The sequence below is a fragment of the Zootermopsis nevadensis genome, unplaced genomic scaffold (assembly GCF_977971745.1).
Source record: "Zootermopsis nevadensis isolate Lab colony 2312 unplaced genomic scaffold, Znev_1.0 Znev_ptg000044l, whole genome shotgun sequence".
Taxonomy (NCBI): domain Eukaryota; kingdom Metazoa; phylum Arthropoda; class Insecta; order Blattodea; family Termopsidae; genus Zootermopsis; species Zootermopsis nevadensis.
Window position 1 is genome coordinate 2,103,327 of NW_028259176.1, and position 15,879 is coordinate 2,119,205.

Below are 15,879 nucleotides of genomic sequence, written 5' to 3' on the forward strand. Positions count from 1 at the left end.
TATGTCGCTTTGAGGAAACGCATATGTCAACGTCCTGTCAGAGTCACGTCATTGTAGGTCCAAAAGTTTGGAGGATAGAGACATTTGAATTTTTCGACATATTCGAAAGTCAATTTTTAAAAGGCAAATATCTCCCGATTTGTAGGAATCTGAGAGACAAACCTTATGTCACATTGAGGGAACGTACATGTCAACTTCATGTCATAGACACGTCAATGTATGTCCAAGGGTTTGGAGGATAGAGACATTTAAATTTTTAGAGATTATTCCAAAGTCAATATTTAAAAGGCAAATATCTCCCAATCTGTAGAATCTGAGAGACAACCCTTATCGTCACTTTGAGGGAACGCAAATGTCAACTTCATGTCAGAGTCACGTCATTGTATGTCCAAGGGTTTGGAGGATAGAGACATTTAAATTTTTCGAGATTATTCGAAAGTCAATTTTTAAAGGGCAAATATCTCCCGATCTGTAGGAATCTGAGAGACAAAACTTATGTCACTTTGAGGGATCGTATATGTCAACTTCCTGTCAGAGTCACGTCAATGTATGTCCAAGGGTTTGGAGGATAGAGACATTTAAATTTTTAGAGATTATTCGAAAGTCAATTTTTAAAAGGCAAATATCTCCCGATCTGTACAAATCTGAGAGACAAAACTTATACCACTTTGAGGGAACGTATATGTCAACTTCCTGTCAGAGTCACGTCAATGCATGTCCAAGGGTTTGGAGGATAGGGACATTTAAATTTTTAGAGATTATTCGAAAGTCAATTTTTAAAAGGCAAATATCTCCCGATCTGTAGGAATCTGAGAGACAAACCTTATGTCACTTTGAGGGAACGTATATGTCAACGTCCTGTCATAGTCACGTCAATGTATGTCCAAGGGTTTGGAGGATAGAGACATTTAAATTTTTAGAGATTATTCGAAAGTCAATTTTTAAGATTTAAATATCTCCCGATCTGTAGGAATCCGAGAGACAAACCTTATGTCACTTTGAGGGAACGTATATGTCAACTTCCTGTCAGAGTTACGTCAATGTATGTCCAAGGGTTTGGAGGATAGAAACATTTAAATTTTTAGAGATTATTCGAAAGTCAATTTTTAAACGGCAAATATCTCCCGATCTGTAGGAATCTGAGATACAAAATTTATGTCACTTTGAGGGATGGTATATGTCAACTTCCTGTCAGAGTCACGTCAATGTATGTCCAAAGGTTTGGAAGATAGAGACATTTAAATTTTAGAGATTATTCGAAAGTCAATTTTTAAAAGGCAAATATCTCCCGATCTGTAAGAATCTGAGAGATAAAACTTATGTCACTTTGAGGGAACGTATATGTCAACCTCATGTCAGAGTCACGTCAATGTATGTCCAAGGGTTTGGAGAATAGAGACATTTAAATTTTTAGAGATTATTAAAAAGTCAATTTTTGAAAAGGCAAATATCTCCCGATCTGTAGGCATCTGAGAGACAAAACTTATGTCACATTGAGGGAACGTTTATGTCAGAGTCATGTCATAGTCACGTCAATGTATGTCCAAGGGTTTGGAGGATAGAGACATTTAAATTTTTCGAGATTATTCGAAAGTCAATTTTTAAAAGGCAAATATCTCCCGATCTGTAGGAATCTGAGAGACAAGCCTTATGCCACCTTGAGAGAACTTATATGTCAACTTCATGTCAGAGTCTCGTCACTGTATGTCCAAGGGTTTGGAGGATAGAAATATTTGAATTTTTCGAGATTATTCGAAAGTCAATTTTTAAAAGGCAAATATCTCCCGATCTGTAGGCATCTGAGAGACAAACCTTATGTCACTTTGAGGGAACGCAAATGTCAACTTCATGTCATAGTCACGTCAATGTATGTCCAAGGGTTTGGAGGATAGAGACATTTAAATTTTTCGAGATTATTCGAAAGTCAATTATTAATAGGCAAATATCTCCCGAACTGTAGGAATCTGAGAGACAAAACTTATGTCACTTTGAGGGAACGTATATGGCAACTTCCTGTCAAGTCACGTCAACGTATGTCCAAGGGTTTGGAGGATAGAGACATTTAAATTTTTAGAGATTATTCGAAAGTCAATTTTAAAGGGCAAATATCTCCCGATCTGTAGGAATCTGAGATACAACCCTTATGTCACTTTGAGGGATCGTATATGTCAACTTCCTGTCAGAGTCACGTCTATGTATGTCCAAGGGTTTGGAGGATAGAGACATTTAAATTAATAGAGATTATTCGAAAGTCTATTTTTAAAAGGCAAATATCTCCCGATCTGTACAAATCTGAGAGACAAAACTTATATAACTTTGAGGGAACGTATATGTCAAATTCCTGTCAGAGTCACGTCAATGTATGTCCAAGGGTTTGGAGGATAGAGACATTTAAATTTTTATAGATTATTCGAAAGTCAATTTTTAAAAGGGAAATATCTCCCGATCTGTAGGAATCTGAGAGACAAAACTTATGCCGCTTTCTAGGGAATGTATATGTCAACTTCATGTCGCAGTGACGTCAATGTATGTCCAAGGGTTTGGAGGATAGAGACATTTAACTTTTTAGAGATTATTCGAAAGTCAATTTTTAAGATTCAAATATCTCCCGGTCTTTAGGAATCTGAGAGACAAAACTTATGTCACTTTGAGGGAACGTATATGTAAACGTCCTGTCAGTGTCACGTCAATGTATGTCCTAGGGTTTAGAGGATACAGACATTTTATTTTTTAGAGATTATTCGAAAGTCAATTCTTAAAGGGCAAATATCTCCCGATCTGTAGGAATCTGAGAGACAAAACTTATGTCACTTTGAGGGATCGTATATGTCAACTTCCTGTCAGAGTCACGTCAATGTATGTCTTAGGGGTGGAGGATAGAGACATTTAAATTTTTAAAGATTATTCCAAAGTCAATATTTAAAAGGCAAATATCTCCCGATCTGTAGAATCTGAGAGACAACCCTTATGTCACTTTGAGGGAACGCAAATGTCAACTTCATGTCAGAGTCACGTCATTGTATGTCCAAGGGTTTGGAGGATAGAGACATTTAAATTTTTCGAGATTATTCGAAAGTCAATTTTTAAAATGCAAATATCTCCCGATCTGTAGGAATCTGAGAGACAAACCTTATGTCACTTTTAGGGAACGTATATGTCAACTTCCTGTCAGAGTCACGTCAACGTATGTCCAAGGGTTTGGAGGATAGAGACATTTTAATTTTACGAGATTATTCGAAAGTCAATTTTTAAAAGGCAAATATCTCCCGATCTGTAGGAATCTGTGAGACAAACCTTATGTCACTTTGAGGGAACGTATATGTCAACTTCAAATCAGAGTCTCGTCAATGTATGTCCAAACGTTTGGAGGATAGAGACATTTGAATTTTTCGAGATTATTCGAAAGTCAATTATTAATAGGCAAATATCTCCCGATCTGTAGGAATCTGAGAGACAAAACTTATGTCACTTTGAGGGAACGTATATGGTAACTTCCTGTCAAGTCACGTCAACGTATGTCCAAGGGTTTGGAGGATAGAGACATTTAAATTTTTAGAGATTATTCGAAAGTCAATTTTAAAGGGCAAATATCTCCCGATCTGTAGGAATCTGAGATACAACCCTTATGTCACTTTGAGGGATCGTATATGTCAACTTCCTGTCAGAGTCACGTCAATGTATGTCCAAGGGTTTGGAGGATAGAGACATTTAAATTATTAGAGATTATTCGAAAGTCTATTTTTAAAAGGCAAATATCTCCCGATCTGTACAAATCTGAGAGACAAAACTTATATAACCTTGAGGGAAAGTATATGTCAAATTCCTGTCAGAGTCACGTTAATGTATGTCCAAGGGTTTGGAGGATAGAGACATTTAAATTTTTATAGATTATTCGAAAGTCAATTTTTAAAAGGGAAATATCTCCCGATCTGTAGGAATCTGAGAGACAAAACTTATGCCGCTTTCTAGGGAATGTATATGTCAACTTCATGTCGCAGTGACGTCAATGTATGTCCAAGGGTTTGGAGGATAGAGACATTTAACTTTTTAGAGATTATTCGAAAGTCAATTTTTAAGATTCAAATATCTCCCGGTCTTTAGGAATCTGAGAGACAAAACTTATGTCACTTTGAGGGAACGTATATGTAAACGTCCTGTCAGTGTAACGTCAATGTATGTCCTAGGGTTTAGAGGATACAGACATTTTATTTTTTAGAGATTATTCGAAAGTCAATTTTTAAAGGGCAAATATCTCCCGATCTGTAGGAATCTGAGAGACAAAACTTATGTCACTTTGAGGGATCGTATATGTCAACTTCCTGTCAGAGTCACGTCAATGTATGTCCAAGGGTTTGGAGGATAGAGACATTTACATTTTTAGAGATTATTCGAAAGTCAATTTTTAAAAGGCAAATATCTCCCGATCTGTACAAATCTGAGAGACAAAACTTATACCACTTTGAGGGAACGTATATGTCAACTTCCTGTCAGAGTCACGTCAATGCATGTCCAAGGGTTTGGAGGATAGGGACATTTAAATTTTTAGAGATTATTCGAAAGTCAATTTTTAAAAGGCAAATATCTCCCGATCTGTAGGAATCTGAGAGACAAACCTTATGTCACTTTGAGGGAACGTATATGTCAACGTCCTGTCATAGTCACGTCAATGTATGTCCAAGGGTTTGGAGGATAGAGACATTTAAATTTTTAGAGATTATTCGAAAGTCAATTTTTAAGATTTAAATATCTCCCGATCTGTAGGAATCCGAGAGACAAACCTTATGTCACTTTGAGGGAACGTATATGTCAACTTCCTGTCAGAGTTACGTCAATGTATGTCCAAGGGTTTGGAGGATAGAAACATTTAAATTTTTAGAGATTATTCGAAAGTCAATTTTTAAACGGCAAATATCTCCCGATCTGTAGGAATCTGAGATACAAAATTTATGTCACTTTGAGGGATGGTATATGTCAACTTCCTGTCAGAGTCACGTCAATGTATGTCCAAAGGTTTGGAAGATAGAGACATTTAAATTTTAGAGATTATTCGAAAGTCAATTTTTAAAAGGCAAATATCTCCCGATCTGTAGGAATCTGAGAGACAAAACTTATGTCACTTTGAGGGAACGTATATGTCAACCTCATGTCAGAGTCACGTCAATGTATGTCCAAGGGTTTGGAGAATAGAGACATTTAAATTTTTAGAGATTATTAAAAAGTCAATTTTTGAAAAGGCAAATATCTCCCGATCTGTAGGCATCTGAGAGACAAAACTTATGTCACATTGAGGGAACGTTTATGTCAGAGTCATGTCATAGTCACGTCAATGTATGTCCAAGGGTTTGGAGGATAGAGACATTTTAATTTTTCGAGATTATTCGAAAGTCAATTTTTAAAAGGCAAATATCTCCCGATCTGTAGGAATCTGAGAGACACGCCTTATGCCACCTTGAGAGAACTTATATGTCAACTTCATGTCAGAGTCTCGTCACTGTATGTCCAAGGGTTTGGAGGATAGAAATATTTGAATTTTTCGAGATTATTCGAAAGTCAATTTCTAAAAGCAAATATCTCCCGATCTGTAGGCATCTGAGAGACAAACCTTATGTCACTTTGAGGGAACGCAAATGTCAACTTCATGTCATAGTCACGTCAAGGTATGTCCAAGGGTTTGGAGGATAGAGACATTTAAATTTTTAGAGATTATTTGAAAGTCAATTATTAATAGGCAAATATCTCCCGATCTGTAGGAATCTGAGAGACAAAACTTATGTCACTTTGAGGGAACGTATATGTCAACGTCCTGTCAGAGTCACGTCAATGTATGTCCAAGGGTTTGGAGGATAGGGAGATTTGAATTTTTCGAGATTATTCGAAAGTCAATTTTTGAAAAGGCAAATATCTCCCGATCTGTAGGAATCTGAGAGACAAAACTTATGTCACTTTGAGGGAACGTATATGTCAACTTCATGCCAGATTTAAGTCATTGTATGTCCAAGGGTTTGGAGGATAGAGACATTTGAATTTTTAGAGATTATTCGAAAGTCAATTTTTGAAAAGGCAAATATCTCCCGATCTGTAGGAATCTTAGAGACAAAACTTATGTCACTTTGAGGGAACGTATATGTCAACTTCATGTCAGAGTCACGTCAATGTATGTCCAAGGGTTTGAAGGATAGAGACATTTTAATTTTTCACAGTTATTCGAAAGTCAATTTTTCAAAGGCATATATCTCGCGATGTGTAGGAATCTGTGAGACAAACCTCATATCAGTATGAGGACACTTATATGTCAACTTCATGTCAGAGTCACGTCAATGTATGTCCAAGGGTTTGAAGGATAGAGATGTTTTAATTTTTCACGGTTATTCGAAAGTCAATTTTTCAAAGGCATTTATCTCGCGATGTGTAGGAATCTGAGAGAAAGAACTCATGTCACTGTGGGGTCACGTACATGTCAACTTCATGTCAGAGTCACGACAATGTACGTCCAAGTGTTTGCAGGATAGAGAACTTTTACTTTTTCGGCGGTATTCGAAAGTCAATTTTTCAAATTCATATATCTTCCGATCTGTAGGAAACTGAGAGACAAAACTCCTGCCGTGTCTTCAAACTGTTGGTAACGTATCTGAAACACGCGTGTCATTGCTAAATGTACCTCTGCCTTGTCTTCACGGTGGTACTGTCTTTTCTCAATCTCGTACGTCATAGGTAAATGTACTCTTGTCGTGTCTTATGGAATTCATCGGAATAAAGTATAAATATCACAAAACAACGCACTTGCATACAGCACACCAGCTCAAGGAACACAATACATCATCATACAGTAGCGTATGACACAATAAATTGCCATTTGAAATATTATAAATTCTGTGTGATGTGTGACTAATTTTTGTCTTAACAAACAAAATACGAGCTACAAAACATGCATGATGTGGGTGGGTGCGTGTTTGGGTTAATCTTCGTATGTATACATAGATTGGTAAATACATGAACGGATGGATAGATATGTAGATGGGTAAATAGATAAATAGGCAGACACATAGACAGGAGACAGAGAAACAGATACACAGAGAGAGAGAGATAGAGATATTCAGATAGATAGAATAGATAGATTATATAGGTAGAGAAACCGAGATATCTAAAGCCGGCCTGATAATCTTTTATACTCCTACTATTCTGTGGCCTGAGTGAACAACCGTCTGTCATCAAATGTTATATGAGTAAGGATCGCTTTTCACTACATCCTCGAAGCTAATTCTGAAAATACCTAAACCCCATCTCTAATGAGTATTTGTATTCATAACATATTAATAATATAATTGGCTTCTTTCTCTAAATAACTAAACTAAAATATTTAATCCAAGAATGTATTCCACACATACTCAAGTGTATCCACTCATGTAGCCAAAAATCTATTATGTCATATGAAAAAAGTAACGCAGTCCTCATACACGCCATGTGGGACGCTTGGCTGGAGAGGCAGTACAGTGTATACACAAAAGAATGGTGCGGTTTCAAACGTTAATAAAAAAATTATTTACCAACTTACATGTGCACAACATACACCGTCAGCGGCGGCAACTCTCAAAGTTTCTCATGCGTTCATTACAATCCTTCAATGTGTGCATCCTGGATCACACGACACACATCCACATGGTAATCAAACTCATCCCACACCAGCGCTGTGGAAAGACATGGTTGAGAAGCACTCGTACATTCCTATGAAAATGTCCAGTTGTAGAATGTAATCGTCATAATTGGTATTCAGTTGGGGTAACAACCAGCTTTCCAACATGTCCAGAAATGAGTCGCTGTCTAAGTTGCTTCAGCGAAGAAAGATGAGCCGTGCACTTTTTTGCTGGACACCGCACAGAAAACGTTGACTTTTGGAGAGTCACGCTGGTGCTCGGTTCCCCAGATACGGACATCGTGTATGTTCACCTTGCCACTGATGTGGAATGTGGCTTCATCGGAGAAGATCAGTCTTTCGACGAACCCATCTTCCTCCATTTTAAACCGCATCTCCTCGCAAAAGCCTCGCCTTTTCACTTTGTCTGATGGTTTAAGGGCCTGCACCAATCGCAATCTTGTACGGTTTGGCATGTCCAATTCCATGCTTCCTCTAGCCACTGACTTGCGGGGACTTCGCTGAAACGCCTCACGAACTCTTTCAATGTTGTCATCAGTCATACGAGGTCGACCAGGACTCTTGCCTTTACACAAGCATCCAGTTTCTACAAACTGTCGGTACCACCTGCTTATGTTATTCTTGTGTGGTGCGTCTTTTTGAAACCGTGCACGAAACTCACGCTCTGGACACCTCAAAACGGAGCACACAGAAAGCCTTCTCCTGCTGCAACGCCATCTTTGAAACCGGCCACGCAGTAAGCATGAGAAACTTGGACAGTTGCCATGTTCACAGCACCTGTTACTACTAGACACTATATTATCTTCACATCAAATTTTATGTCTTCCCTTCGGGGTTTTTTTCATACCCAAAATCCGTATTCACTTGTAATTTCTAAGTCATCCCCGATTTTTACCACGATTAATACTTTATTTCTGGATCCTCTGCAAGTCCGCGGTTCAACTACCGACAGCGACACAATCAAGTTCGGTCCAATTCAATAATATACACAGAAGATACCGTGAATTTTTCCTTCGGGTAAAACCGGCTGGAACGTGATGCTGTCCACGTATCTCTATCTAGCTAGCTGTTAAAGATGCACGTACCTAAACCTTCAATAACCCATACGCCTTCATGCCGTAGTGCGTAATTAAACACGGACGCAACTTATATTTAAAAAGAAATTAGTCTATCCCGTGTAAGTAATAAGATGATGAGAAAGAGCGAGAAGATGAAGATTTGCAATTCGTTTTCCTTCAAGGATGGAAACAAGGACTTCATTAGATAAAACCTCTCAACTACGGGATACTGGCAAAAACTAAGCTACAAACTACTTCTACTGCAACATTGAAGAGATAAATTTCACCCACCAGCGATGAACTGGAGGTTTCTTAGATGACGTCGTCGCTGGACATGGCAATCGTCCGTTGTTTCTCGTGTCGTCTGCTACAAGTTCACTCACGTTTCAGAGCTACGCGCTGCCTCCATTCACAAAGCAATGAGCAATTTTAGTTGACTTCTTTTTTTTTGGGGGGGAGGCTCTCTATGATTTCTGTATTATTTGATTTATATATAATATGAGCGACGTTCTTTGCAAATGACTTGACAATGCAAGCTTTCATAACTCTGAAAGAACAAGGGAATTAATAGAAAGTGTCGGATGCAAAGTTGAATTTTTGCCACCAAACTCGCTAGATTTAAATCCAATTGAGAACTTTTGGTTTGCCATCAATGCACACTTTAATTTGCTAGTACGCTACTATATAATTAATAATTATAATGTAACAAGTCATGGAAATTTTAGCTGCTGTTAAAATCTGATCTCATTGAAAGTCAACTCATATGCGAAAATTTAAAGACGAAATAGTGACATGTCGTTCTTCTACCTGTTATAAAGGGAGATGAAAACAGAGGTATACAAGCAAGTGTTACAGTTTTCGATGTTTCTACAATCGGAAAAAATAAAAGTACAAGTTATTTATTTATTTATTTATTAAATAACATCTTGAACATATAACAATCTGAAAACTTCATTTAAAATCTCAGTGGCGGCGTTTCAATTATTTCGGCTTCAAAAAGCCTGTATTATTTTATTCACATGTTATTTGTATGTGATTTCGTTGTCCACTACGTCTCGTCCCTAATTTCAGTGTGGATCTCCCATCAATCCACACTTTAATGTCATAGTACTGATGCCTACGATACCATAAATCTCAATCACTTTCACTGAATGAACTTTGTCTGCGTCAGAGGTGGTTAAATTTGAACTGTACGTCTGTCCTGCAATATGATTGTAATCTAAGGGCAAAGCTATGTAAATAAAGAACGATAATGTAGTTTTCAGCCCCATGAAATTTTCCAAATTTAAAATCTTCCCCGCTTTATAGTTTGTGTTAGCAGACGCTTAAGTCACCTCAAAATTACTTAACTTGAAAAGCTAGCCGTTACTCAGATCATCAAAACAGAAAATCCCCACTTTTTAAAATCCTCAATATCTTCTATATATGCTTTAACAAATCCCACCACTGCAACTTAACGCATGGTCTGTGACCTCACACCCTCAACATTTCTAATATTGTGGGCAAACTAACTGCGTCTTTGCTGGATTCCGCTGATATTCCGTTGCAGCGCAGCGGCTGGACTGCAGGGTCGATGATGTTGTTAGTGGTTAAGAATGCATGCAGCTACAACTCTACTCTAACCCGTCTATCCTCTGAGGGTAGGAAGAAGGCGAAAAAGAAGAAAAGAAAGAAGAAGACGAGTAAATAGAAAGAATCTGAATTCATTTTGCTCAAGGGATGGAACAAGCAAAACATTAATTGGAGACTCAAAATTAAGGAACATTGGAAGGAGTTTAACCCCTGCACCCCAGGCGTTAGTCGTGTGTTAATTTAAAATTAAAGTAATTCGTTTCACTCGCCAGCAAAGATGGTAGAAACGAAATATGCCGGAGAGATGACCGCCGACACTGGAAACACGACAAGAGTGCAGCGTCCGGGTTCCCCGGAGCGTGTAGACGCAACCGCACGGGTGAAAATGCCATGAAGATCCTCCTCTGAGTTTCGGAACCACGAAGATTCACTTGCCGTTCCCCTGAAACCAGACAGAATGTCCCATATAATGACAAGAATTTATATGTAGGGTCTGAAGCTCCATATTATTCATATTAACATTAATTACGATGATAGCAAACCAAATTTAAACATAACCGTGTGTTGTTCATTAATATTTACAACTTTTATTTATCAGACTAGAAGACAAAAGATTCTAAATTCATGGTCAACGTTATTTTGATTAGAACATACAAACAGCTTGGTTGAAAGTTATCTCCTAAACACAACACACTCTTTTCTGAAATGCTAGACTAATTATAGAAAAAGCACTCATTAAAAGCAGCTTCGGGGGGGGGGGATGCGGGTATTATCTGTCCCGACACTACGCCTCGGCCTCGCAAGATAGAAATTTGTGCCTTACATCTTCAATCTGCGCGTAAATTGTTATCTCCTGTTCTCACTGTGGTAATTGTGATGATTAAGTTTACCGACGTTTAGGAAATGATATTGCTACCTCCATCATAACAGCGATGATGGTGGGCCCTTATGATGACGCAACATCACAAAAGACATTCATAAAACATTTTTCGGTTATGATTATTTGCTCCCAAGCGATTTTGGACCTTACGGGATAACATTTATAAATAACCGTTGCCATGGTAACGCTGCTAAGAGATGTTGGGTCTAATCGGATAATTCTTATGATTATTATTGTTTACTACTTTACATTTTTGCCGTCATTCTTAGCGGGCAATTTATTAGTCTTAAAATTTTGTCCGTTATACCCCATAAAATGGCATGATTCTTCTAAAATATGAACTTGAAATTACATTGAATAAAGCGATAGCTGTCTACATTTAATGTGTCTTAAAATATGCTTCAGAATACTAAAAAGGACGAGAAAGATCTCTAACGATTGTCTGTCGACGGGGAGAGATTCGAACCCGAAACCTATCGAGTAGGACAACTCAATATTTATTTCTTTTATGTTTACTTACCCAACTCTCCTGATCTGTGGAACTAACCCTGACCGATCATTAAACAGACTACGTGCATGATGAGGGACCATACATCAAAGGAAGACAGTGATTTCTATCTACACCAAGACATTCCAACAGCACCAGGTTCTAGCCAGTGTGCTCAACGGTTAAACGGGTACGGGGTTACTGCGACCTGCTGTAAACATCTGACCAGTTAACGACGTATTACGGAACAGAGAATGACGTCCACATGTTCATAATCCCATGCTCTGGCAAAACAGATACGGGTGTAATTTGTCAATATTCGATTTAAAAGAAATTGGATAATAATCATTTTATGCGGAAAAGTTTACAAAGATATGAGAGACTCAAACAAGGAACAGAAATGTGATTAGTCCGTGAAACATTAAACAAGAATAATCTCTTTTAAAATTGACATATTGCAGAGGATATAGAGTCTGGATGTAATGACTCATACGACCCGGATTTAAAGAAATCAGATATTATTCGTTCAAGTATCATGTGGAGTAACAAATATTTCCGAGGAATATATTTCTTCCATCCTCAGGGCTAAAGATCGGTGAGCATTAATGTTACATTCTACAACATTAGGTGTAACTGGGAGGATAATATTAAAATTGTTCTTACGGAAGTACTTTTCAAGGTTGCGAAATGGATTAATATGGCTCAGGAAAGACACCAGTGACGGGATTTTGTGAACACTACGCTGAACTTTCCATTCAAGGCGGATAATTTGACTGGCTGAGCCTATTGTTAGCTTCTAACTCCCACCTCAGAAATTCGCAAGACTACCTTTGATGGTCATATCGATGGCAAAGCATGTAAAATTTAAAAAAGAAAGTAGTATGGCATCTGGTGTCATTTCAATAAAATAAATTCTTTCTAAAATAATTAATAATGCCATACACGCATACGATAAAAATAGAAATTAAAGTCTCACTGATTATTACAGAAATTTGGACATATAATAATAATAATATTTGCTTTAAAGGGTTATTTTGATCTGGGACCATGCACAGCTACTGTATAACTCACAGTCGAACGCACGTATATGTACGATGGTGTCCGACGCTACCAGAAGCTTGCTGGAATATCGGCTGGATACCGGCCCTGCGATACGACCTTAAGGTCAAAACGTGCCCCCCATTTCCAAACAACCATTCGCAGTCAATACTCTTCGTTTCTAACACGTACTACTAACATTACACAGGCCGATTTTCGTCAAATTCGATATTAACTGTATGTCACTATCTGTTACCTTCCATTGGTACTATCAGCCATGACCCTCGTTATTAATTTATGTATTAAAAGTACAAATCCACGATTAAGAATATCCATAAATTTAAACTTGCATGCATCTAGGACAAAAAATTCTGAATGGATTAGGCATTGGACAAGGCAGGTAGCTCCAAAATTGACTTTCGATATTACGCCCGTGCGCACAGACATGTTTAATTTGTTACCATGCACTTGGGCAAACATTACACGGATCCCTAGGGTCAAATCAACAGGTCACGCCGCCATTGTGCCAATTCTTTCAAGTACTGCATAATTTTTTGAAAGCGTCTCCACGAACAGCGGAGAATTTTATGGAAGTGCATTAAGACGCACTCTTTCAACCAAGGTCAACAGTTCATGACACGAAATAACAGAAAAAGATAATTATTTGTCTGAATTCGATTCCACAAGGAATTTAATCCATGGTTACACGTGATATGAGCAATGCGACAAAGTTGGAGAATGTGTAATATTCCTAAGAATTCCATTCACGCAGTGCATTTATTGAGACTATCTGCTGGTTTCTTCCAGCTTAAAACATGTTTTCAAACACGGCAGCAATTTCTTTCTCGTACTGAACACGTACACGTGTTCAACTTATCAAATGGGACACGAAGTGCTGGAAACTGCGACTTCTTCAAGTTTTGCTATTATTCTCGAGACAATGTTCAATGGCGCAACAAATATTCGAGCTGAGGAACGACTGGATTTTAGAGCAACACACACCTGAACGCGGTCCTAAATTCGTCAGAATCTGTCGAGAATCGATGAACCAATTTACTGTAACCTGAGTGTCAACCCATCCTAATCTTCGGAACTTATTAAAAACACAGACAGACAGACAGACAGAGAGAGAGATGCTTCAACTAAGTTAACAGTCCTATAATATTTCTTGATGATTTAGACAGGCGTAATACTTCGTTTCTCACTCTGTAAGACAATCCGAACTTGAAAACACTTAGGGAAAGAGATTCAAGAACATTATTTACAAGCGAGTGGGGCGAAGTAATACTGATAAAGAAAAAGGTATGTAAACGGTACATTAAGCCTTCAACAGAGAATGCTTAATACCAATTAGTTCAATTCTGAAAGTTTACTTCAACGTATGTACCAAGTGTTTTATTTATGATGCCTTTTATATTTATGGATTTTCTATGATTCTCACTATAAACAACGATCATTTCCTTAAACAGCGTTAACCAGTTGATCTTCGTAATGGTGAAGAGTTGTGTTTTCTTCGAGGTACGGACTGGATTCTTAAATATAAATCAGACGAACTATGATTCTCGGAATAAATAGCGATCATTTCCTTAAACAGCGTTAACCAGTTGATCTTCGTAATGGTGAAGAGTTGTGTTTTCTTCGAGGTACGGACTGGATTCTTAAATATAAATCAGACGAACTATGATTCTCGGAATAAATAGCGATCATTTCCTTAAACAGCGTTAACCAGTTGATCTTCGTAATGGTGAAGTGTTGTGTTTTCTTCGCGGTACGGACTGGATTCTTAAATATTATTCAGACGAACTATGATTCTCGGAATAAACAGCGATCATTTCCTTAAACAGCGTTAACCAGTTGATCTTCGTAATGGTGTAGAGTTGTGTTTTCTTCGCAGTACGGACTGGATTCTTAAATATAAATCAGACGAACTATGATTCTCGGAATAAACAACGATCATTTAATTAAACAGCGTTACCCAGTTGATCTTCGTAATGGTGAAGAGTTGTGTTTTCTTCGAGGTACGGACTGAATTCTTAAATATAATTCAGACGAACTATGATTCTCGGAATAAACAGCTCACAAAACTAGTCGCGTCCCTGGCAGACGGTTAATCCAAATCAATACAGACTCCGTACGCAATACTCGGTCCACCTAACACCAACAGCATTTCCTTACGAAATTTATCCAACAGAAATGAAGTAAGGACGACCAGTCAGTTTTTAAAATTTCTGTGTTTATACACGAAGAGAAAGGCCTTGACCAGTTAAACGACTGTCAGCTACACGATGACTGCCGTACATGTTTACAAGACAGACGCAAGAAACTGGTCTCATACCGCAAGTGTGCGTGTCCATCACCGGACACGCAACGTCTCTGCGATTGTCAGCATTTTCTCCTTTTCCAATCTTTCCCATCAACAATTCTCAAATGATCTGTAACTTTTCCTTTCTGTTTCCAACTCATAAAAGAACTCGATTCCTTACCGTACGTAGGGGGTTTCAAACATTCTTTGATTTTTGACGATATCGGTACCTTCGCGAAATCCCATCCACGTAGACCAGGTTTTACTCAGACACTACATTACCGTCGAGACATACTAATTTCTAATTTCCCACAGAACACTATCTACGAAAGTCATTATAATTTTGAATCAACCTCGAAATAATACATCACCGTACTCACCCGAGTCCATCGCTCACTGGTGCCTCATCGTTTCAGACGTCTCGAGCCAGACGACGTCACAGAGCAGCGTCCAGGAGCGAGGCGTGGAAAAATCTTCTGGTTCAGAAATTCACGACGGCGATGAAGAATGATGATATCATAATCACCGTGAATGTGAAGAGGGCTCCGCCAATCACCTCAAAGCAGACATAATGACAAGAATTTATAATTACGTCGCTTCTGTACGTACGCTCTGAAACTCGATCAGTGGGCATTATCTGACAATTTCTCATTGTACTCACCGGAGTCCTTAGTTCGCTGCTGCTGTAATATAATTTTCGGGTTGTCGTGTTAGCGACCTCACGATGTAAGCGGCCGTCATCCTCACCGCTCCGTAAACCTCAAGTCTTGAACGAGTGTCACGTGGTTGTTACCACTGACCTAGAAGGAGACGGAATGCGTGGGCAGAATCACAGAACAATCAAAACGTAAAATAAAATAATATCTCAGAATACTTAGTTCAGTATTGCAA

The 15,879-nt window shown here is 38.2% G+C and overlaps 1 protein-coding gene across 2 annotated transcripts in view; it reads right to left on the reverse strand.

Annotated features, from left to right (window-relative positions):
* Positions 1 to 15,879, reverse strand: part of LOC147871696 (transformation/transcription domain-associated protein-like) — a 428,129-nt gene that overhangs the window by 396,022 nt on the left and 16,228 nt on the right. The window contains exons 9-11 of one of the 2 annotated variants that reach the window (XM_087360410.1): positions 15,650 to 15,788; positions 15,369 to 15,544; positions 10,322 to 10,723 (exon numbers count right to left, since the gene is read on the reverse strand). The gene's annotated coding sequence lies outside the window, so the exon portion shown is untranslated. Of the gene's footprint in view, positions 1 to 10,321; positions 10,724 to 15,368; positions 15,545 to 15,649; positions 15,789 to 15,879 lie in introns of those variants that run through there. The other variant, XM_087360413.1, reaches the window with a different exon arrangement.